At 44.4% G+C, this 23,492-nt stretch overlaps 1 long non-coding RNA gene across 1 annotated transcript; it reads left to right on the plus strand.

Moving 5' to 3' along the window:
- Window positions 1-14,030: 14,030 nt before the first annotated feature.
- On the plus strand, window positions 14,031-21,991 carry LOC111094496. The gene is made up of 3 exons (XR_005353399.1): window positions 14,031-14,444; window positions 17,852-17,935; window positions 21,779-21,991. It is a non-coding gene; the product is annotated as an uncharacterized LOC111094496 (long non-coding RNA).
- Window positions 21,992-23,492: the final 1,501 nt, after the last annotated feature.

Here is a 23,492-nt window from a genome sequence, read left to right on the forward strand (position 1 = left end):
CTTTTTTTGTTCCTATTATGATCTCTCTCTCTCTCTATCTCTATCTCCTCTTCCCTTAGTTCTTCTGACACTTTGATAACCAGATTCCTGTATTACATCTTCTCTCTTCTGAACACTCACTGTAATTTGTTTCCCCACTGGGCCTCTGATGCAGACACAATTCCTGAGTCTGACTCAGCTCCTCAGCCCTCACCACCGTCTTCCTTCTCACCTCCCCACGGCAGGGACCAGTAACTGGAGCTGCAAAGTGGGTTGTGGGTAAGAAACTACAAAGCTAGAATAAACTTGAGCATCTCACACGCATCATTTAATGCAATTGTATAAATTAGCATATGGGAAAGAAAAAGAGTTTGGGAGTTGGTGCTGGTTCAGATTTTCTGTGCACTTGCTGGCAGTGTTCCTGTGGCGGGATACTTGGGGTATGCGCTGTGGATTGAATTACGTTCTGCAAAAAAGATACGTTGAAAATCTCACCCCCAGTACCTCTGAGTGTGATCTTATTTGGACAGAGAGTCACTCAGATGTAATTAGTTGGGGGTAGGGTCTTACAGGAGTACTGGGGGGTCCTTAGTCCAATAGGAGCAGGGTTCTTAGAAGAAGAGGAGGAGATGCAGATGCCAGGACACATAGGTGGTCATGCCATGGGGGGACCCGGGCAGAGACTAGAGGGATGCAACCACAAACCAAGCACCCCAAGGCTCCACAGCCACTGCTGGGAGCTGGGAAGAGGCCAGGAAGGATTCTATCCAGCATCTCAAGGGAGCACGGTGCCCCTGTCCCCTTGAATTCAGACTTCCAGGCCCTAGGACTGTGATAGAATAAATTGTTGAGTGAAGCCACCCAGTTTGTGGTTCTTTGTTAGGGCAGCCCCAGCAAATGAGCAAACGAATACATTTTGAGTCAGTTTCCTCATCTATAAAAGTGGGCAGTAACACTTTATAGAGTTGTAAAGATTAAAATGAGACAGTGTGTGCACAGCATCTGGCTTCTAGAAGGCAAATAGGATATAGTAACTGTTAGCCTCACTTTGCAGTATGGAGGGGACTGGCTGTGCCTGGCCGTATGCACAACTCCATTCCCATCAAAGGGGGCCTGCCACCCCATAGGCACCCCCACCTGGGCGTGCACGCACACACCTGCACCCACGTGTACAGGCACACTCTGTTCTATGTGTAGCCCTGTGTTACGTTGTAGCAAAGCCTGATGGGCTTCCTTCCCTTTCAGAACTTCAGGATGTTTGTTTTCAGCCAGGCCCCACCTGTAGGAAAGGTTTGGCCAGAGGTGAAGGAATCTGAACCCAGCAATGGCCCAGGAGACAGGACGGTTGGAGAACACGACGCTCTCGGCTTGGCCCCTGCCCCACCTGGAAGCACTGCTCCTTGTGGCTTGAACATCTGCGGCCTTAACTCACGACCACAAGGAGTTGCCAGTTGTAAAAGTTGAATAGAAAGTGCAGTTGTTTTACATTTGCCAGAGTGTTTGCCTGGGATCGATCAAAATGCCATAACCTCTGTTCTCTTTATTTAAAAAAAAAAAATTGTCACGATACCCCAAACTCAGACGGAGAGAGACAGCATGGGTTTGTTTGGGTTGGGCCTGAATCTGTGTGGGGATCACGGGGAGAAGGGACTCTGTTAGCACCGGATCCCTCCCCAGTAGCAGAGGCAGCTGCTTGTCATTTTTAACTACCATCTAGGAACACTCAAAAACAACTTTTTGGAGCAAATAGGTTAACTCTCCAAAATGTCCACCGTGGGAATGAAAAACAGAGATGCTGCAGCCTCACACGATGCACAAGGAGAGCCCAGCGCTGGAGAGAGCATGGATGTGCCCCCGCCCCTGGTGTCCCCCCATTTCTGGCTACCAGCTGCTCTGAGCTGGAACTGAGGCCGCCACAGACCCGGATGCGGCCTGCAAATATGTGCTCGGCACTCCTCGACAGCACCAGCTCTGCTCCCTCTCCTCCAGTGGCCAAACAGAATCTTCAGGATTCTAGAAAGAAAGCAGAGCTCAGGACTGACCTGCTCCCTGTCTGAGTCATCTTGTCGTTGAGCCACAGATGGATGGAGGTTGAGAGCCATTAATAGCGCACCTCTCCAGCAAACACATGACCGCCTGAAGAGAAACAGTCCCCTGGGAACTCTAAACAGCAATTAGGCAAAATCCTAAATTACAGAGTTCTCACTCTGCAGAAAAATGCAAATTATAATTTTGCCTCCTCCAAAAGCCCACAGCCTGGGTTTGCCCTCCATCTGCAAAATGCCTCCCTCCTCCAAAGCAATCCCCCCAAGAGGCTCTCCTGGGCAGGCCAAGAAAGGGGACTCAGCGTGGGTCACGTCAGCATGTGCACCCTTCCCTCTGAGATCTGGGGGCGGGGGCGGGGGGAGAGAAACAGAGACAGGGAGAGAATCTCTTCTGCAGTGTTTTATCACCCATGACTGTGCGTGGGGCGCTGTGTGCTGTACCCTGCTGGGGGTAAAACAAGGTATGAGACGTGACCCCTATGCCCAAGTAGTTTCCAATCTTAAAAGAAAGGGGGGGGGTGGGCAAACCTAGCAGTTTCTTCAAGCACTTAATTTTATGCCACAGGTACTTGTGGCTGTAGAAATTCAGAGAAGGGGGAGGCAGAAGTGGTCCTTGGGGAGGAGCCCCAAGGGTGGGCCCCAAGGACAGGTGGAATGAGCTGGAGAGATGGAGGGGGAAGGAGAGGCCCAGGAGAGGGAAGCCCGCAAAGTCCTGGGATGGCCCCATGGGGCAAGAAGCCACCGTCACCCTTGACTGACCAGAGGTGGCCCTCTGCCCTCCACGCCTCCCTTGTGGGCCCCAGGCCAGCCTGAGGACATCACCCCTGCTTTAGGCCTCGTGCCAGCACTTTCCAGGTTAGGGGCCACGATTCCCTCTGGGCCTTGTTCTCCGGCCATCAGCCCCCGTGTCTCCCAGGGGCCTGGGGGTCTGGGGGGCAGGGTCTGTCCTTCCCTTCACCCCAGCCCGGGACTCGGGGCCTGGGATGCAAGGCCGCCGGCCTGGCCTGTTGCGGGAAGGGCGAGAGAAGAAGAATGTGATGACTGGGGACCGGGCCCTGTAGGACAGACACCTGCTCGTGCATCTTCTGTGTTCTTTCCCCATCCCCTCCCTGGCTGCTCAAGAAGTGGGGAGCGGGGTGGCTCGGGGTCTGTGGCCCTGCCCGGAAGGTGTCAGAGGAGCTCCGGCTGCATTCCCGCAGGGTGCCGGGCTCCCCTGCCCTTTTTTATTGGGGGGCAGAGTGTTGTAGTATCATCTCTGGAGCTGCCTCTTCCAGCTCCGTCCCAGTTTTTCCTGCACATTATGCTCCAGAGCCAGTGGGCTCCCTCCCCAGCAGGACATGGGGTGTCCTCCCCTCCTTGGTGGCGTTTGGAGACCACTCTGCCACGAGACTACAGCTCCACAGAGCCCCAGGGTAATGGGGTACGGGCGGCCCCCCACCTGCTGCCCCCCGGCCGAGGCCTGCGTGGCCACTCGGCAGCCTGGGCTGTGGGAGAGCAGCTTCCTGGGGCAGCAGGTCCGAGCTGGGCCTGCGGAGCAGGTGCGGGGCAGCTAGGAGGGCGAAGCAAGGGGCACCAGGACCCCCCTGGACTGCGCAGGATGGGGGCCTCCCGGGGGAGCCTGGGAAGGGGTCAGCTCTCCAAGGGCCTTGAGCCCCACACGGAGAACTTACCCTGTGGTATCGGAGCCATCAGGGGGCGCCTGGGGGCTCAGCGGTTCAGCGGCTGCCTTCGGCCCAGGGCAGGATCCCGGGGTCTTGGGATCGAGTCCCGCATCAGGGTCCCCGCATGGAGCCTGCTTCTCCCCCTGCCTGTGTCTCCGCCTCTCTCTCTCTGTGTCCCTCATGAAAGAAAAAAACCTTTAAAAAAGAAGAGCCATTAGTGAGTTTCCAGCGGAGGAGACGTGGTTACATCTGTGTTTGGGAAAGATGCCCTCAGCTTTGCTATTTTCAGCTCTGAAGGGTTGTCTGGGTTAATGAATCACTTTTTACGGGTCTGGTCTCGTGCGCACGCATCCATCAATAACCCATCTCTCATTCATTACCCGGACACCCAGGCCACTCGGATTCATGGGGATGTGGGGGGCAGTCGAGAATTCTGAGTGGGAGCCTTTGGGGTCCCTCTGACCCGAGGTGTTCTATCCCCTCATGTCCCGAGGCCAAATCTAATGTCTCCGCAAGTTATTTGGATGTTTTAAATCTCTCAGTTGCATGCCGCACCGGAGCTAAGTTTGCTGTATACTTGCTGCAACCGTAGAGGAGGTGTGTAAATCATCTTGATTACTGGGTAAATCAAGAGGATGTGTGTGGGCGAGAGTCTGATGTCTGATGTTGGGGATGCACAGCGCTAATAATAATCTCTGTGCTTGTGCAGCATCACAGAGCCAAGAGGCTTCCACCAGCTGCCACCTCACTTGACCTATTAACCACCGAGGCCTGGGCCCTAGGCTCGGGCTGCCCGAATGGACCCCGGCCTTGCCACTCTGCAGCTGTGCAACCTCGGGCAAGATACTTCACCTCTCTGTCCTGGGTCTATAAGAGAGAAACTAAGTCGGAATCTACCTCCTGGGAGTGTTGTAAGGACTGAACGAACAATACGTGCCCAGGGCTCAGAATAGTGGCCGGTGCACGAGGAGCAGGTCCTAATACGCTGACCGCTATTTCTTCTCCTCCTGGCCACCGAAAGACAGCCAGAATTGGACTCCAGTGTGTCACTTTCCCATGGGCTCGCCACCCATTCTTGGTCCTTCCAGGTGCAAGGAAAGAGCCCGTGGTGGCGGTCCAACATTTGTGAAGTTCCCATTTGTATTTATCCCCCAGCTTGATTCTGGAATGCGTATAGGCCTGTTTGTTTCCTTGGACTGTGTCCGTCCCTGGCTCATTAGTAATTAATATATTTGGAGGTATTTAGGATTGGGTGCCTGGCAGTGAATTACTCTACGTAATTGTTGTGAATTCAATCAGGGGCATTTGTATTCCAGGTTTCTAGAATATTCTAGGCACTCACGGAAGTTCGGTGAATGAATAAGCAGCCTGAAGGGCGACGGTAGAAGGTGTCATTTGGGCTAGTGTAGATTCATTATCCTTCACACACATCACACGTTGAGTCAGTACTGCGAGTACTTATAAAATGATCTCATTTAATTTACTAAGTGCGGAACTTAAATCATACCGTAAAGCGGAACACAGTCATGAAATCACATCAATGAATTCTGGTCAACTGACCAGATTCTTTGTACTTGATAAACTTTAAAATGCAAGTGTTTATTGATTTAGATTAACCATGGCTTAAGAAAACTAAATTTATAAACACAAAATTGGCAAGTGAGAAGTTATTTGACTTACAAGAGCATTCTTCAATTTTACAGAAAAGGTATTCATTGGAAGTCTTCATAAATTTCAAACTTCCCATGGTGTTAAATAGAATTCAGTTTACTGAAATTCCTTTTTTGGAGTGGGGGAATACATTCACTCTACAAAAAAAAAAGAAAATCCAGCTTTAGGGTACTGATACTTGAATAGAAATGGTCCAAGAACAAATGTAGGTGCTAAGGAGGCTATAGAACTTGTAAAAGATTAAAATATAGAAATGTAGGAAAGATGCAAGAGGGGAGAAAGAATGAAAATGACTAAGAAAGGAAGGGAGGAAGAGGAAGAAGAATGTCAGGAAGGCTAAAGCCCCAAAGGAATCAAGGCCTATGGGATACCCTAAATACAACAAAAGGAGTTTATGTTGTCATCCCTAGCTTAGAAGAACAGAGACAGCTAGACCCCACTGGGGCACGCAGTGTCATACTAGCAGGTGGCAGAGAGAAAGAAGCTTCTTAACTCTATCAGGAACAGGTTCAGCATCCACTCAGGCAGGATCTTGACTCTCAAGGGTAGAGCCAAATGCTGCAGGATTTTGACTTAAAATCCAACTGCTACCACTCATGACTACATCAAACTGTCCGGATCTCTACGCTTGGGTTCTTTTTCTGCATCTAAGTTGGTAAATTGGCTCAACCTTTGATTCAACCTTTGTTTCTCATTCTTTGACGTAATGTTTTGACCACTTCAAGATCCAGGATCTCCTGTGTCTGAGATCTCCCAGCCAGCATACACCTTTATGATTTTTCAGTCTTTTGGCTCAGTTGGTAACTCAGTCTCTCCTTATTTCCTCCTTTGTAGAGCTACTACATTGGAGAACAGAAGCTTGCTGTAGACCAGAGTGTACACTGATTATAGCAGAGCATTTGATGAAGCGGCTCACTTAAATCTCAGTGGCAACTTGCACACTGTGGGGTAATAGAATTAGGTCAGAAGTGTTTCCTGAGAATGTTTTGTGGGATTCAAGATGATATCCTTACATGCAGACGCAGGTAACAGAGCATTCCATGTTCTTAACAGTTCATTGGGTGCAATAATACTCTGAGAATTTTTTTTTTTTTTTTCAATTTTTAATTTTTTAAAAATTTATTTATTTATTTATTTTAGAGAAGAGAATGGGAGAGGGAGTGGGGCAGGGAGGGACAGAGGGAAAGAGAGAATCTCAAACAGATTCCCCATTGAGCGTGGAGCATGACATGGTGCTCGATCCCACGACCCTGGGATTGTGACCTGATCTCAAGTCAAGAGCCATACAGACGCTTAACCAACTGAGCCACACAGGTCCCCTGAGAATTTTGTTGTTGTTGTTGATGTTGTTTTTGTTGTTTTAAGTAAATCTTAATATTTAGAGAAACAGTTCCTTTATCAGAAACATTCTGAAAAACCCCACATTTGGGCAGTACTCAAAGGATGCTATTCAGTGTTAATTGGTGAAGACATTTCTAGTCCAGATCAAAAGGCTCTGTACTTGTCCCTGATCAGTTCAATTTTTTTTTTTTAAATCTGTGACTTCGAGTAAAAGGTAAAATCCATGCCTATAAATTGATGTGGGAAGATGATTAATGTAATGGAAGACAGAGTCAAACTTAAAAATAATGTAAACGGTGACTACTCAGTGTTGTGTTCCTTTTTGACTTGAATCCTATACTATCTGACTATATGAAGAGTTAATTGCACAAAGGGGGGAGCTGACTTAGCAACAGTTCTTGCACAATCCACAAGCACAATCTGAGTCAACAAGGTAATGCTAATACAATCCTGAAGCCACATTAATAGAAGTTTATTGTCCAGACCATGTCTGGAGTATATATTCTATCTTAGATACTACATTTTAAGAGGACCACTTGGGACTAAATTATGTGTAGAAGTGGTTGGACAGGATGAAAAAATCCATTATATGAAGACTGAAGCCATTAAACATGCTTAGCTAGAATAAGAGAAAACCCTAGGAAGACAGAATATGGATTTTTCTTCACATATAAAGGATTATTATGTGTACATTGTATAAAAATTGATCTGTGTGCTCAAAGTGCAGATAGTAAACCAGAGGGTAATGGTCAGATTTCACTTCAATATGAGACCTTTTCATGGTTTGGGCCGCCTGGGTGACTCAGTCGGTTAAACGTCTGCCTTGGGCTCCAGTCATGAACCCAGGGTGCCGGGATTGAGCCCCTCATCCGGCTCCCTGCTCAGTAGGGAGTTTGCTTTTCCCTCTCCCTCTGCCCCCGTCTCAAATAAATAAATAAAATAGATCTTAAAAAAAAAAAAAAGACCTTCCCATGTTTCCTATAGTCCAATGGTAGAATAGGTTGTTCTTGTAAGTAGGAAGTGTGCCATCATGGGAAGTTCTCAAGCCAGGTGCTGAATGCCCAAGCGTCGGAGGTAAAGAAGTGGTGACATCAGAAGACACTTTGAGCTTGGATTCTAAGAGTTTTTCTGGTCATTTAAATACTTAACTACCTCATTTGGGGGGATGATAGCTGGGATTGCCTAGCCTGTCCTTTTGACATTTCACAGAATCTTGTCCCATGTCTAATCCTCTAGAAAGTTTCTGCTTTTAATTCTCAGTTCGATCTGAAAATGAGAATTGGTAGGAACTGCCTCCACTGAGGTCCTGAGCTGCCCTCCTGCTGGCTCCTGCCCTTCCTCCGGGTCATGTCTAGCTCATTCTTCACTGCTGTGAGATACCCCCATACCTTTACAACAAATTCCTCTTTTTGTTCATACTGGCATGACTGGGTTTCTATTCCTGGCAAAGTAAAGAACTTCAATTATGTCCCAGCCTAGTGCCTTTTATAATATGATCTCATCAGAAGATAGTTCAGGTTTATTTAAGCAAGGAGTTTGGTCATATTTTTACAACATACTTCCTTCCCATCCTAATGCCATAGGCATTGAACTTCCCAAACACTAGAGCAATAGGAGAGTGAATCTGATTTGAGCCTCATAGGAATTCATCCTTGAGAGGATATGGTATTTGTAAGAACCCAAAGCAGGCTGCTGTGAACAGATTTGTTTACATTTCAATTTTTAAAAAATACATGTCCTACAGTGCACATTTCAATTGGAAGGCAGCCCTCCATTATGTCGATACTAATTTCTCTCTGAAATGTCTCACTAATGGTGTAAGTTTTATACCTATTGTTTCTGGCCTGGAACCAAGAAAATGGCATAGCCACTAAAAGTTCACTTGTTACACAGCTGGTCTGACAGTTAATTAATAGGCTTTATTAGGGCTGGAGGGCGGGAGGCCTCCCTGAGCCAAGTTTGGGACCCAATTGGCTCTCAAAGGTCAGGTGCTCTGAAGCTCAAACGTCATGCTGTTAACTCCCTGAACTCTTGGCAAAGCCCAGCTTTCTGTTTTGAAATTAATGGCCTCATGTCTCTCATGAACAGGTCCTGTTAGAGATCAAAGCAATCTTTCATAACCTTGTTTGGATGAGTTAAGGGAAAATGAACCAGAAACATGAGGATTAAATGTCCCTTAAAACTCCCCTTGGGGTGTAAGTACTGAGAAGAAATGTGTTGGGCCAAATCATGTACGGGAGTTTATCAGACCCTAAACATGTGGTGGAAACAGAGCAAGGTTTCTGGCAAACTGAGGTATGTCTGGGTTTGCCTCTACCTAATTGGTCTGTATTATGGCCCTTAAGCCCCCTGAAAGTGCCTGTGCTCTCCTGAGGATGGGGTGCTCCCACCTATGGAGCTGAATCTCCTCAAATGGACCAATTGTAACCACCTAAAATTTAAGTTGTTTCATTCGCTTCAAGTCACTTATTACATGAAGTGATTCTGCAGTTTTACGTGTCTCATTGGGCTCCAAATAGAAGAAATAATAATGTTATGATGAACAAAAATGATTCTACATAAAATTGCAAAAACATGGTGCTCTCAACGATGTGTCTGTGACATCTGTGACATCAGAGATGCATGCTAACTATATCTGTCTTCAAATATCTCTGTATCTGATCTAAAACATTTATCCTAAAAAAAATAAATAAATAAAACATTTATCCTGAAATTAGTAGCACCTCCAAACCTACATTTAATCAAAGGGATATCCATAAAAGGTAGAAAGGAGAGAGGGTGTTGGGAGAGAAATGAATATCTCATGAACATCCATGAGAGGAAATATAGCTTGGGAATAATCTGTCTCCTAAATGTGCAATGATTGTAAGACGAGAGAGGGCTTTGTGTATTTGTATTTGTTCTTACCGAGGTGAAATTCACGTAACAAAATTAACCTTTTTAAAGTGAATAGTGCAGTGGCATTTAGTATACTCACAATGTTGTGCAACCACCACCTCTGTCTGCAAACCATTTTAATCACCCCAGAAAGAAACCCTTTATCCAGTATATGGTTGCTCTTCAATCCTTCCTGTCCCCAGGCCTCAGCCACCACCAATCTTCTCTCTGATTCTGTGGACTTACCTCTTCTGGATATGTCATATCAATGAAATTGGGCGATAAGTGATGATGTGCATATGGCTTCTTTCACTTAGCGTAATATTTTGAGGTTCATCCGCACTGTAACGTGTATTGACCCTTCATTCCTTTTTGTAGGCTAACTAATATTCCACCATCTGTACATATAGTATATTTATCCATTCACCCACTGGTGGTCATTGGGGTTGTTTCTACCTTTTGGCTACTGTGAATAGTGCTGCTACAAACATGTGTACACATGTGAACACCTGCCTCCAATTCTTTGGGTAGAAAAACAGGAGTGGAACTGTCTGGGTTAGCATTTCAGAGTCCTGAAGCCACCAAGGGAGAAGAAAAAAGAGAGGTCATGGTGATTGCTGGAGGGCTGGTGCTACCTGTCAAGGGCAGCTAGGAGAGCTCTTGCACAGAGGGCTGAGAACAGTGTTCATGGAAGCTGGGGGCATACCCCTTGGGCTGACTTTGTGTACTGCTCGCCCTATGGTCAAGGGTAACAACGCACTACAAACTCCATATGGGCAGAATCACCAAGGATTCACATTTCTCAAGACTATAAGTTTGGGTCACTTGGGCAGGCAAAGAATCTCAATCAAACGAAAAGCTGGCAAAAAGCAGGGTGAAGTGTGGAGCAGAATAGGTATCAATCCAACATTATTCTTATGATCGGTTGCAAAAAAGTGACTGGGATGCCTGAGTGGCTCAGTGGTTGAGAGTTTGCCTTCAGCTCAGGGCGTGATCCCAGGGTCCCGGGATCGAGTCCTACATCGGGCTCCCTGCATGGAGCCTGCTTCTTCTCTGCCTATGTCTCTGCCTCCCTCTCTCAGTCTCTCATGAATAAATAAATATTTTTAAAAACTGATTTAATGGGGGTGCCTGGCTGACCCAGTCAAAAGAGTGTGTGTGACTCTTGATCTCAGGGTCATGAATTCGAGTCCCACATTGGCTGTGGATGTTACTTAAAATAAATACAACTGAAAAAAAATTGATTTGGCAATCAAGTGTTTTTTACCTCCTAACAACCCAAAAAAGACACTAGTCTTAGATCATTTTAGCAGTGAATTTTACCAAACCTTCAAGGAAAAGATATCCTCCATCTTATATAAGCTGCTACAGACAATGGAAAAGGACAGTAGGCCACTTAATTTATGAAGCTAGTATAGGCTTGACACCAAAATAAAGCAAGGACAGTACAAGCACAGGGATACCTTATTTTATTGCACTTTGCAGATACTGTTGTTTTTTTTTTTTAAACAAATGAAGATTTATGGCCACCCTGTGTTGAACAAGTCTATTGGTGCTATTTTTTTTCAATAGCATTTGCTCACTTCCTGTCTCTGTTGCACTTTGGCAATTTTCTCAATATTTCAAACATTTTAATTATTATATTTGGTATGGTGATCTGTGACCAGTGATTACAACTCAATGAAAGAAAGCTCAGATGATGGTTAGCATATTTTAGCAATAAAGTATTTTTTTTAACAAAGGTATGTTCTTTTTAAAGACATTGTGCTATTTGACACTTAATAGCTACAATATAGTATCAACATAACTTTTATATGCACTGGGAAACCAAAATATTTGCTTGAATCACTATTGTGATATTTGCTTTATTGTGGTGGTCTAGAACCACATCCGCAGTATCTCTGAGGTATGCCTGTACAAGAGAAAGACACCTGTAGAATAATATCACTTATAAATGTAGACTGAAAGTCTTAAATAAAGAGCAAATTAAATCCATCCAGTGTATTTTTTAAATGATCATTACTTGTTTTTGTTTATCCCAGAATTGTGAGAACATCAGAAAGGTCCATTGGTGGAAGTTTCCCATTTACGCAGATTAAAAATAAATTATAACACATCTTATTGTGTACATTTAATACCCACTGTTATCTGAAAGAGAAACTCTTAGGAAAAACTAGAAATAGAAGGGAAGTTCTTTAATCTGATAAAACCTAGAGCAGTGACATCACATACTTCTGAAATAGTCCCATTAAAAGCAAGAACAAAGCAAGAAGGGCAGTTATAGCTGCCACAACTCAATATTATGCAGGAAATACTAGCTAGTGCATTAAGAAGAAAGGAAGAAAGGAGGAAAAAGCAAAGAAAAAAATGTGTGCAGTTTTTCAAAGGAAATGAAAAACTTTTAGGCATAGAAAATGCATAAACATCAACAGATAAACTATTAGAAGTGATAAAAAAATTCAGCAAGGTTGCTGATTACAAGAGCGACGTATAAAATTCAGTGTTTCTTTGCCTATATCTCAGCAAGAACAAATTAAAAAATAAAATTGAAAAAAAAACCAAACTCAGATCATAGCAAAAACCATATAAAGAACCTAAGGAATCCATGTCACAAAAAAAAAAAAAAAAAAAAGGAAAGAAAGAAAAAGGGAATCCATGTCACATGAAATGTTTAAGAGTTTATGGAAAAAATGATAAAACTTTGTTAAAGATATAAAAGATCTGAGTAATGGATTAAAAAGACTCAAAAGCATTAAAAATGTCGGTGCTGCCTAAATTGTCCCTAAATTTTACTAAATTCCAAACCAAACCCTGCAGCACTTTTTTGTTTACAAATTGATGATAAAATTCATGTGAAAATTATGAAAAAAGAATCATCTTGACAAAGAAGAACAATGAGGTGGGCAGACGAGTTGCCCTGCAGATGTCAAGACAACCAAGTTTCAGAAGTTAAAATACAGTGGGCTGGGCAGAGGGCAGGTGCTGGGGCCGAATAGAGAGCCCACCCCAAATCTGTGCATCCCGGAAAGGGGGCTACGAGAGAGATGCAAGTAGAGAGGAGTGAGAAGAGGATAAAGGATGGAAGCGTTGGCTCTGCATTAGGTTCCTGTGCCAATTATGCAGCAAATAAATTCTGGAGGCGTTAAGGACCTCCACCTGAAAACCTGCAACCAGGAGGGAAACTACTGGAACGCGCAGGACAGTGTCTTTACAACTTAAGAGTGAATATGCCATCTGCGAACCCACCAACACCTTCCGGCTCCCCAGGCCACCTCGCGCTGGCTGCCCGCACCCACAGGCGTGCTTCCTGCAGGTAAGCGCTTTTTACCCAGACTGCTTCACGGCCAGGGCGTAGCATGTGACCCAGGCCGGCCAATCAGACGCCCCAGGAGGGCTCCGGCGGAAGTGAGGCACTTCCGGCGGAAGTGAGGCGCCTCCACAGCATCTCTGGAGCGTGGAGGGGCCCAGGTGATGTGGTCCTGGAGGTGATGGCAGATTCCTGGAAGAGCGAGTTGGTGCTGGGACTTCCTTTCATTGAAGTGGAGGCCATGGTTCCCAAAGCGCCTAAGCTCCTTACTGTTGCTCATTAATTTCTCTTCTGCTTAAACTAGTCGGACTGGATCCCACTGCTTACAACTAAACAGTAACTGACCTACAACTCCTTGGACCCGAAATCATCTTTGTTACAAAATATGCCATAATCAAAATGAGACATGGTATTAACTAAAAAAACAAAACAAAACAAAAAAAAGCCTTGGAGAAGAGATTTTGCAGGATCAATAACCAAAGAATGGATAAATATACATTTATTTTAGGGAATTTATATTTAATGGGGGAAAGAACCTAAATAAATAAGGGAATAGAAACACCCCCAATGAGGGTGGGAGGATGAGAACAGGAGATTTCCAAAAGTGGAAATCCAAATGCCTTTATGTTTTTTTCTTAAAAAAAATACATAAATAAAATTGTATTCATGTATGCATGGAGCCCAATGGGGAGCTTGAACTCATGCCACTGATGAGACCGACATCTGAACTGATGTCAGGAAACTGATGCTTAATTGACTGAGCCACCTAAGTGCCCCTGGTATTCATATTCTATGAATTTTTTCACTCAATAAAAGCATTTATGAGAGTTCCATTGGATCTTGAGTGAAAAAACTTACAGAATATGAACACCGTAATTCTGTTTACATAAAATTTTATTTTTTGTTTATTTTTATTTTATTTTATTTTATTTTATTTTATTTTATTTTATTTGTTTTATTTATCTACGATAGTCACACAGAGAGAGAGAGAGAGAGAGGCAGAGACACAGGCAGAGGGAGAAGCAGGCTCCATGCACCAGGAGCCCAACGTGGGATTCGATCCCGGGTCTCCAGGATCGCGCCTTGGGCCGAAGGCAGGCGCCAAACCCCTGTGCCACCCAGGGATCCCTACATAAAATTTAAATAAAATGTGCAAAAAAAAAAAAATGAAACAGGTAAGAAGCTGAAAGTTCTTACAGTAAGCTATGACAGTGATGTTTGGATGTTGAGAGAAAGGCCACTGAGGGTGTCAGTCAAGGAACACCAAAGACTTACGTGCATTTTGTTTCTTGGGGGGAAAAAAAGGTTGGCAGTTGTGAATGGTCAGTCTGGATTTTTTACTCTGTTTCCCACACTTCCTTAGGAATTACCATTTGTTAAATGTGCCCCCTCTTTTTCTTTTATGAAATGTGAGAAAGACAAACTCGCCATTCAGTCTATACAGAGGATGCTGTGGATGCTGTGATACCATCACGGGATGCTGTGATACCATCGTGCGAGAAATAATAGGATACTCTGTATAAAAGCTACAAGAGGGAAACCCCATGTTGGATTCCTCCAAAAGTAAGCTTTTTAAAAAAAAATAATTTCTGTAGCTTTATTTTCAACTCCATTTTAAATTATACAAGCACTGCATCCTCATGAAATGAACATAAAGGACCATGAAGATTCATTTATAATGATTTTAGGTCTCTAAAAATAACAAATGGTTGTTTTTTTCTTCAGCAACACCATGTTCCTTGAACCGAATCTGTACCTCTCTTAGCACCTCGATTCCAAGTCTCCCAAGGCCGCAACTGGGACACACACTTGTCATTCACAGGCCAAGCCACAGGATGCCACTGTTGCATTTTTGCTATAATAGACTTCTACTTGAGATGAATAAAGGGGGGGGGGGGGAGTGGAAGGAAAATCTCTTCTTTTATAAACAGATACGCGACAACTATTTGAGGTTTAAGATTCAAATCTTATCTTTTGAGTTCTGACTAATTTTTTAAATCCCTTTACACTGGATTTTAAATACCACATATTGAAGTCATTTGAGCATTTTAGTAATTACATTCCAGAATGAAACAAAAGCAAATTATTTTGGAACCATTAAAAAATATATACGAGCACCCACAAATACGTAGAGCAAAGTCCTCTGAGAGTTAAATTCTCAAAAGTGATTTCTATTTCAGCTACATGGAGTCTGTTCCTATATTTATACTTGTTAGATCTCTGTGATACATTACTTACTAGTATTAAAACTATCTAAAATTGTTTTTTTGATGGGGCGATGTATTTTTGAAATCAGAATGTTGGATACATCAAATAATGTACTCAGAGATACTCTGCATTTCTAATCGAACCATGATTGATCATTATACTTGGCACTTTAAAATTTCCTTCTGACCCCATCTTAGACTCTAGCAAGTAATTAAAAGTTTATAAATTGACAATTTCAGGTCCCAGAGAAACTGATATTTAAAGAGAAGCATTCCTTTTGATTTATGAGTAAATAATTGTACAGCCAGGCATCTCCCATGCAGAATACATCCAATTAAGAATCTACGAATTCCTGGTCTGTGCGTATAGGAAATAAATTGTAGTCCCTCAAAGAGACTGTAGTCTAATTAGGGACACATGACACATCCATGTAAAAAAAGAAAACAATGCCATTATGAATTTGAAGTGCCATAATGTTCTAAAGTGCCCAGTTAGGAAGAGGAGAGTCCCCAGGCACTGGAACAGTCAGAAAGGGCCTTCGAGGAGGCCAAACTTGGAGTGAGCCTGCAGGCTCAGTGTCGCCTCCTTGCAGTCACGTATCCTCCACTTGGCCCAGTGCTTCCTCTGCCAACTCAGGCCCTGTCTTCTGAAGATTTTCAGAGCTCTTTGAACATAGGTTTCATTATAACTCTCAAAAATTGCTCGTTTCTGTATTCCACAAGTAGTAGGCACGAAGACTACGACCCACATGGTCCCTGTCCCTGGAGCTTCTACTCTAATCAATGCATTGCACTGATTTGCTCACTTGAACCTGTCCCTCTCTTCCATGGGACTGTGAGCTATGAGGTGTCCCCAGCATGGAGGACAGAGCAGAGTGTGCATGAAGCTTGGTTAAACGAATGGGGTGCAGGCGGGAAGATCAAGAGTTAACAGTTGTCCAGCCAACGGCTTCTGGGAGAGAAGAGACAGTGAAATAAAGAAGGTGAAAAAGCAGAAGGACTTGGTGTGACCTGCCAGCCGCGAGGGAGAAGACGAAGCCAAACCAGCTCCCAAGTTGGCCTTACGCAGTGGGTTTGTGTGCTTATTTCTTCGTGAACCCGTGGTACCAGTAGCCCTTTTCTGTTACAGAGTTAACCATGTGCCGCCTACTTATTGTGAAATAAATTTGCCTAATCTGCAGTAAACTGTGTTCCTGCAGCAAAGGGCAGGCCCTAGAAAGGTCAACACAGAGCGTCCCTCTGTCCTTTCTGGCTGGCAAGCGCAGCAAGGAGGTGGCAGGCCACTCGGTGCATGAGTCAGGATGCACGGGGCCCAGCTCTTCACATGCACCTGCACCCCAGACTCAGTTAATTTAGAGTTCAAGGCAATTCTTAGGGGGTCAGCATGACTCATAGGCGTAGGACATGAGCAAAGTGAGGGGCTGAGCAGTTGTAAAGTCATAAATTTTTAAACTTAACTAAAATAGCCCGAGTCTGAATTCAGGATATTAGTTGCCTGAGCAACAGAGAGGTTAAAGCAGCAATAAATTATGGCTGGTCTTATCAAATAGAGCTGTTCCTGTTTTACAGCAGGGCACTAGCACCCTCCACGGTGGCTGCCACACACAATTCAGCATGGAGAAATTATCAGCAAGTTCAACATCAAAGGAAAACAGGAGACCGTGACCCAGGTCCAAGGCCCACGCAGATTGAAGGCTTATTCTCAGCCAGTTTGGAGAACAGAAGGCCTGGGTCCTAATCTCTGTCCTTCCTAATCGTGTGACCTGTGGGTGGCTCTCCCTGCCTCCCTGACCCTTAGGCTGCCCTCTTTAAGAAAGAGATGTTATAAGGCTCCAGTGAACTGCTGGTCATGCAAACACTCTGAAAACCGGAGAATATGCTACAAAACAAACAAACCAACAAACCAAACCAAACCAAAACAAAACAAAAAAAGGTAGTGCTATCTCTAAAAGATGAAAAACAAAATTAGTTGACTAAGAGTGACAATAAAGCTACAATATGGAACACCTGGGTGGCTCAGTGGCCTTTGGCTCAGGTCATGATCCCGGGGTGCTGGGATTGAATCCCATGTCAGGCTCCCTGCAGGAAGCCTGCTTCTCCCTCTGCCTGTGTCTCTGCCTCTCTCTCTCTCTCTCTCTCTCTGTGTGTGTGTGTGTGTGTGTGTGTGTGTGTCTCCCATGAATAAATAAATAAAATCTTTTAAAAAATAAAATAATAAAACTATAATATTTTACTAAAAACTACCTGCCAGCCAGCAGTCTGGATGAGTAAGATTCTCTGAACAAAACCCCGCATCTCTAACAACTGCAAGAAATCATTTTATGTTAATGCTTATACTTGACCTTCAGAGAACCCGTGTTCTGGGCAAGTCAGACATTTTTGGCAGAGTCCTGGATGGAGACTCAACAGCAGTGTGGTCGTTCCCTGGGGTCTTATTGCAGCTTTTGATTCATTTTGCTAGCACACTGCCTGTCCAGATGCCTCTGTCACTCATTTGGTGCCTTGCTCACCCTTCACTACTTTGTACATTCCCTCTCCCTCCCTCTCTCTCTCCCTCTCTCCCCCAGCCCCTCCCCCCTTTTGCATCTCAGCCCACACATGAGTTCTCCTTCCAGCCAGGCTGATTTCCTTTCTCCCATATGCATTACTCATTGTCCTTCTCTCCTTGAAGACCAGGTCAGAGCAGCAGCGACCCAGTGACATCCACCCCATATAAGCTCCCTTTGCTGAATAGTTGTTATCTTGCCTTCTGCCTCTCAACAGACAGCAAGCTCTTGGAGGAAGGCCCAGGAGGGACCTTATTTATTGCTGTTGACACCACATTCCCTGGGAGCCCACCTTGCACAGGTTAGAAATTCATTGTCTGGAGAGGGGGAGGGGAGGGCGAAGAAAATGCAAGTGGCTATGAGCCCGTATACCTCTGATGCATGCCATGGGGGCTAGCATGGTGCCAAGCCCCAGACCTTCCTTGATGAGGAGACAGCTTTCTTTGGTCTGTAGGAATGTGGACACACGCATGTATCGAGTAGCTACCAATCCAAAGGTGAAGTGATTGAGGTGTGGGGCCGGGGCGGAGGGGGGGGGGGCTGAGCCAGACAAGGAGGGAAGCTGGTGGCTGTCCCCTTCTGCTCATTCTTGGACGGCAGGTGTGGGGAACACCCCCATGTGAAGATGTTCAGCCCATCTAAAGGTAGCTGAGGAACAGGGGAATGCGTACCCAACAAATGGCTGACTTCATCCCTCCTCCTGTCCCAAATGTAGTAAGGATTCAAAGACCAGCGCCTCAGATTTCTTTGTTCCACCAGAGTCTTCCACACCAGCAAGCTACCTCTGGAAGGCTCTCACACAGAAGGAAGTGTGACTTTCTTGAATTTTGCCTTCATGGTCATTAGTGCATCTTCTATTGGGAAATGTCTATTCAAGTCTTGCTCATTTTAAAACTGGGTTGTTCATCTCTTTACTGTTGGTTGGTAAGTGCTGGGATCAAGTCCTTTGTCAAATACTTATGCTGCAAATATTTTCCCCAGCCTACACGGGCTCATGTGTTCATTTTCTTAGCAGTGTCTTTTGATGAGCAGAAATTTCTAGTTTCAATAATGTCTAACTTATCAGTTTTGCTCTTTGATGATTAATGGTTTTGGGGTCTTATCTGGGATGTCTTTGCCTACCACAAATCATAAAGATAGAGTCCTATATTTTCTTCCAGTAGCTGATAGTCTGGATATTATATTCAGGTCTGTAATTCAGCACAAATTAATTTTTATTCATGGAGCGAGGTGGAGGTTGAGGCTCATTTTTTTTCCCTATCGTATCTGCTTTTCAGCAATATTTGTTAAAAAAGACCTTTCACTATTGGACTGGCTTAGCACCTCGGTTAAAAATCAGTTGACTGTATATGGGTGGATCTATTTCTGGAGTCATTAACCTATAATTTTTTTAACCTGTAATTTTAAAAAAGATTTTATTTATTTATTCATGAGAGACACACAGAGAGAGGCAGAGACACAGGCAGAGGGAGAAGCAGGCTCCCTGCGGGGAACCTGATGTGGGACTCAATCCCAGGACTCTGGGATCATGTCCTGCGCTGAAGGCAGCCGCTCAACTGCTGAGCCACCCAGGCATCCCTAACCTGTAATTTTTTAGCAATACACTCACCTAGAGAGTGGGTCTTTCAAGATTTCCTCACCTTTGGGCTTTATTTTAAAGGGACTAAGGTAAAAAAAAAAAAACTAATAAAGGGACTAAGAGAGAATGCTTGGTTTTGAGAAAATAAAGCACATGCTTGTTGAATTATAGTTCTTTGGGGGAAAATATTTTCAGACACCGTAAGTAAGCAACATGGCAGGCATAAATCTTCCTCTGCAAATAAAATGCAGGACATGCTTGTTTTATTTTCTTGAATGAAAATTCGATTTGCCTTTAAGGTCTTATACCTCCTTTTTACCATGCTGGTAAAAAGACCATTTCAAGTCCTTCTAGAGATTTTCCCCTCCCCCTGGTTGTGAAAGAATCTTTTTTCAGGAGGTGGAAAAATTATGGGAGGGCAAGGTGGGAAGTGGAACCTTTACTCTCCTGTCTATTAAGGGAACAATGGTATCCTTAAGGATCAAGCCTGAACCCTCCCTTAAAGGTGAGTTGGAGTGAGATAGAGGTTGGGGTTCATTTTTAATCCATAAGGGTACCCACATATTCCATATGTGCCAGATAGAACACGGGGATCTCAGCATAGGTTGGGAGTCTCTGAACCTCCCTAAGCTAACCCCTTGCTGTCAACAGCTTGGGTGGTGTTAGCTTCTACAGAATATGGCAGCAGATATTTGTTTTTGTTTTGTTTTGTTTTGTTTTGTTTTGTTTTTCGATATTTGGTATTTTTGCCTGCCTAGTATATCTCCCTTTTTTCCAACAACAGCACTTCAATTTCTCTTTGGGAAACCACTCCTCCCTACTCTGGAATATATGGAGCTAATAAGTGATTGATTGAGCTCCTGACCCAAGATTTCAGCCAATCCTAAGCACTGAAAGTCAGCCCCTCTATGGGAGTTTCTGTCTGCTGGGCTTCAGGGAGGTGCACTGTAGACTCTGTACTTAGTGGATTCTCCTCTATGGAGGGAACCTGAGAGTGAAGCCAGCTCAGTGAGCAGCTGGGCCTTGAGAGAGAGCCAAAGACAAAAAGTCCTTCTTGTTCAACAGAGTTCAGCCATGCCTGAAGCTAGATCCACAATTTCGTGAGCCATTAAATTCTCAACTGTCAGCCTATTTAAATTGGAGTCTGTAATTGCAGTGGAAAGAGTCTTGATATACCACAACTTGGGCAGCCCAACAACCTTGCCCTTCCCAGTCTAAGGCGCGCGCGCTCTCTCTCTCCCCTTTTCCACATAGATACCATTTCTAAGCCCACCTCCAAGCAGAGTCTGTCTTGAAGGAGTTACCTGCCAGGACCATCTGCTGGGAATAAGCTTAAGGAAAAGTCAAAGTGAGGATAAACATAAATTAGTGTCTCAAGATGTCCTACTGCCATGTAGATCTCTTTCTCTGTCCTGCTTGCTTATCACCGATAATTTTTCTCACTTCCTTATCCGTTTGCTCTTTCTCCCCCAGTCGTCTTGTTTCCAAGCCAGTTTTTTTTAAAGATTTATTTTTATTTATTTATTTATGATAGACATAGAGAGAGAGAGGCAGAGACACAGGCAGAAGGAGAAGCAGGCTCCATGCCGGGAGCCCGACGTGGGACTCGATCCTGGGACTCCAGGATTGCGCCCTGGGCCAAAGGCAGACGCGAAACCGCTGAGCCACCCAGGGATCCCCCCAAGCCAATTTAATGCATGAATCACTTACTTGTGCCCAGTAGTGTTTGGAATCATCAAACATAGCATCAGCTCTTGAAAAGCTCAGGTGTAATGAAAGAGAATTTAGAGCCGGGACAGAGTAAGTGAGGGGGCCTGGGTCCAAGAGACAAAGGGCAGGAAGTCAACAAATTTGAAGCTGATGATGATACCATGGAATGAGTCCTTCTGGGACGACGAGCAGGGGCAGGCTTGGATTATGGGGAGACAGTCAGGTGAGAGACCTCTAAGCTCTGATTCTGAAGGAGGGGATTTGAGAGTCCATTAAATTATAGAACCTTTCTGTTAAACAAAGCCTGAGCGATGATCCAATCTGACACAGCTAGATCCTTTTATTTCTTTTGAGTAAAATTATATCCAACCCTAAACCTCAGTCTCACAGTTTAACAAACAAGAGAGGGAAGCCAATAGTTCCCACAATAGGCAGGGGTCAAAGATGCTCCCAGGAGGTCCCTCGGGGTCTGCCAACCAGAGGAACTCAGCTCTTACCTGTTTCACTAGTGCTGCTTCCCCATTAAGATTTGTAAAAAACAAAAATTGGAAGAAGTTTGCAAAGCCAAGGAGTAGTTTACTTCCCACCCGGTGCTAACACAATTTCTGCCTTCTTTTGAGCCCCATCTGCCCCCATTCCCCACCCCTATTCCAAAACTTGGATTTAACATAATAAACCCCTCTTCGGGTTCCATACCCATCAGTGTTTGCCAAGACTCAGAACCCAGATCTGGGCTTTTGTTTCCCAACCCCCCACTGTCTCCTTTTCTCCCTTTGGGACATCACCTGTCATTTCTGGGCCAAAGACACCCAGATCTGTTAGTTTAGCCTGACCTGTATTTGTGTTTCCGCCCAGCGTCTCCCGCTGCCTGTGGGACCATTCTGGTTGGATGCTCTGCCCTCACTCAGCTCCTCTACCAGAAAGAACAGTAACCTCGCTCAGCAGAAAATTGGCCTCTTGGAAACAACAGTGGCTGCCACTGGATGGCTAGAAATGCTTTTTTGCTTGGCTGTAGCTCTTTTAATGTGATGAACATCAGCTGATTTTGTAAAAATAATAATAACTTTAAACCAAATATGATTAAATAGAAAAAAATTATCTGGAACTTTTCAGGGTTTAAATGGTGTGTGTGTGTGTGTGTGTGTGTGTGTGTGTGTGTGTGTCTGTGTGTTCTAATTTACTTTTAACCTGCTTTGCCTATCTGGATATGTGTTCATGAGATTTTAGAATTGGGAAAATTTGAGTATTGTAAGTCACCAGTTCACATTTGAAAAGTTTTTGTGCATAATATGAAACACCTTTTATAATTTATTTAAGCAGTCCACTATTGTTAGACTTTGAGTCGCTTCCAACTAAACTCCTATTGTTGGACATTTTGGTTGCTTCCAACTTGGCCCTAACAAACCAACGCAAAGCCAGAATAACTGCATGAAAATAAATTACAATAAAGGAGAAGGGGAAAAGGAGGGAAACAATCGGAGAAATTCTGGGGGGGGGGGAGGGGAGGATAGACCAACTTGCTTAAAGAAATAAAAGTTTTAAGAGCCCTTTTGTACGCAAAATTTGCCAATATTTGCCCCCCAAAAAGGAAAAAACCCACAAAGCTAACAGTGATTGTAGATTATTCATTTTCAACCAAATTATTTTTATTTTTAGAAACTGGCTCAACTAAGTTGTTTTAAACAAAAGCATGTGCGTGTGTCCCCTTCTGGACCAACGCTTATGTAGCCAGTTAGGGTGTTCATGATCATCCAGCTATAAACGGAAAAAAGTGTTTATTTTAATATTTGTAGGATTGCCTTCTAAAACCCAGTGCCTTTTTCTCAAATCTCAAGCCCGGTGGTGGTCCTGAGATGTTGCTGACTGGTCCACCGACAGCGTGACATCTCCTTGCGTCTCCTCCTCAGCCCCGTCTCCTCCACATTGATCACCAGTCCCACTGTGACCTGTGTAGAAGGGGTGAGAAGGGTAGTTGTCTGGGTTCCAGCATTCAAAATGTTGCCTGGTACATGGGAGAAATAGAAAGCCACTCTGAAAATAAATTGTTTCCTCCTGCCCCCAATCCATCCTCAAAATAGTAAGAGGATGCTTAGTATTTTTCAAATGCTTCAATTTTTCATATTTTCAGCCACCAGAGGCCATGGTCCTAGCACCCACCACATTGGTCTTGACTATTACAAGCCTTAACCTGTCCTCCTCCAGTCTTCTGAGGACACAGATCCATCGGACCTATTGTCGGTTCAGACTAAGAAATTAAAACAAGACTCAGGTGCAGAGATTTGTCCGTAAAGTCACTATTTCCAAGGGTCCCATTTCCAAGGGAGGCAGATAGACTTCTGGCACCAAAAGTTGCTTATCTGGTTCCTTAGAGCTGCAACATTAAATTCACTCCCAGGTATGAATCAAACCGTCAGGCATTCTTTCTATCTGCTGCCAGGAACAAAGGTGAAAACCAGCTCAGGTGAGTTCCTCAGAATATACTCTATCCTTCAAGAGAACTACCGCCTGTCTTACCTCTTCCCTAGACAGCTATGATTTTTCTTATATAGATGTATGCTTTGGCAGAACC

The sequence above is a fragment of the Canis lupus genome, chromosome 1 (assembly GCF_011100685.1).
Source record: "Canis lupus familiaris isolate Mischka breed German Shepherd chromosome 1, alternate assembly UU_Cfam_GSD_1.0, whole genome shotgun sequence".
NCBI lineage: Eukaryota > Metazoa > Chordata > Mammalia > Carnivora > Canidae > Canis > Canis lupus.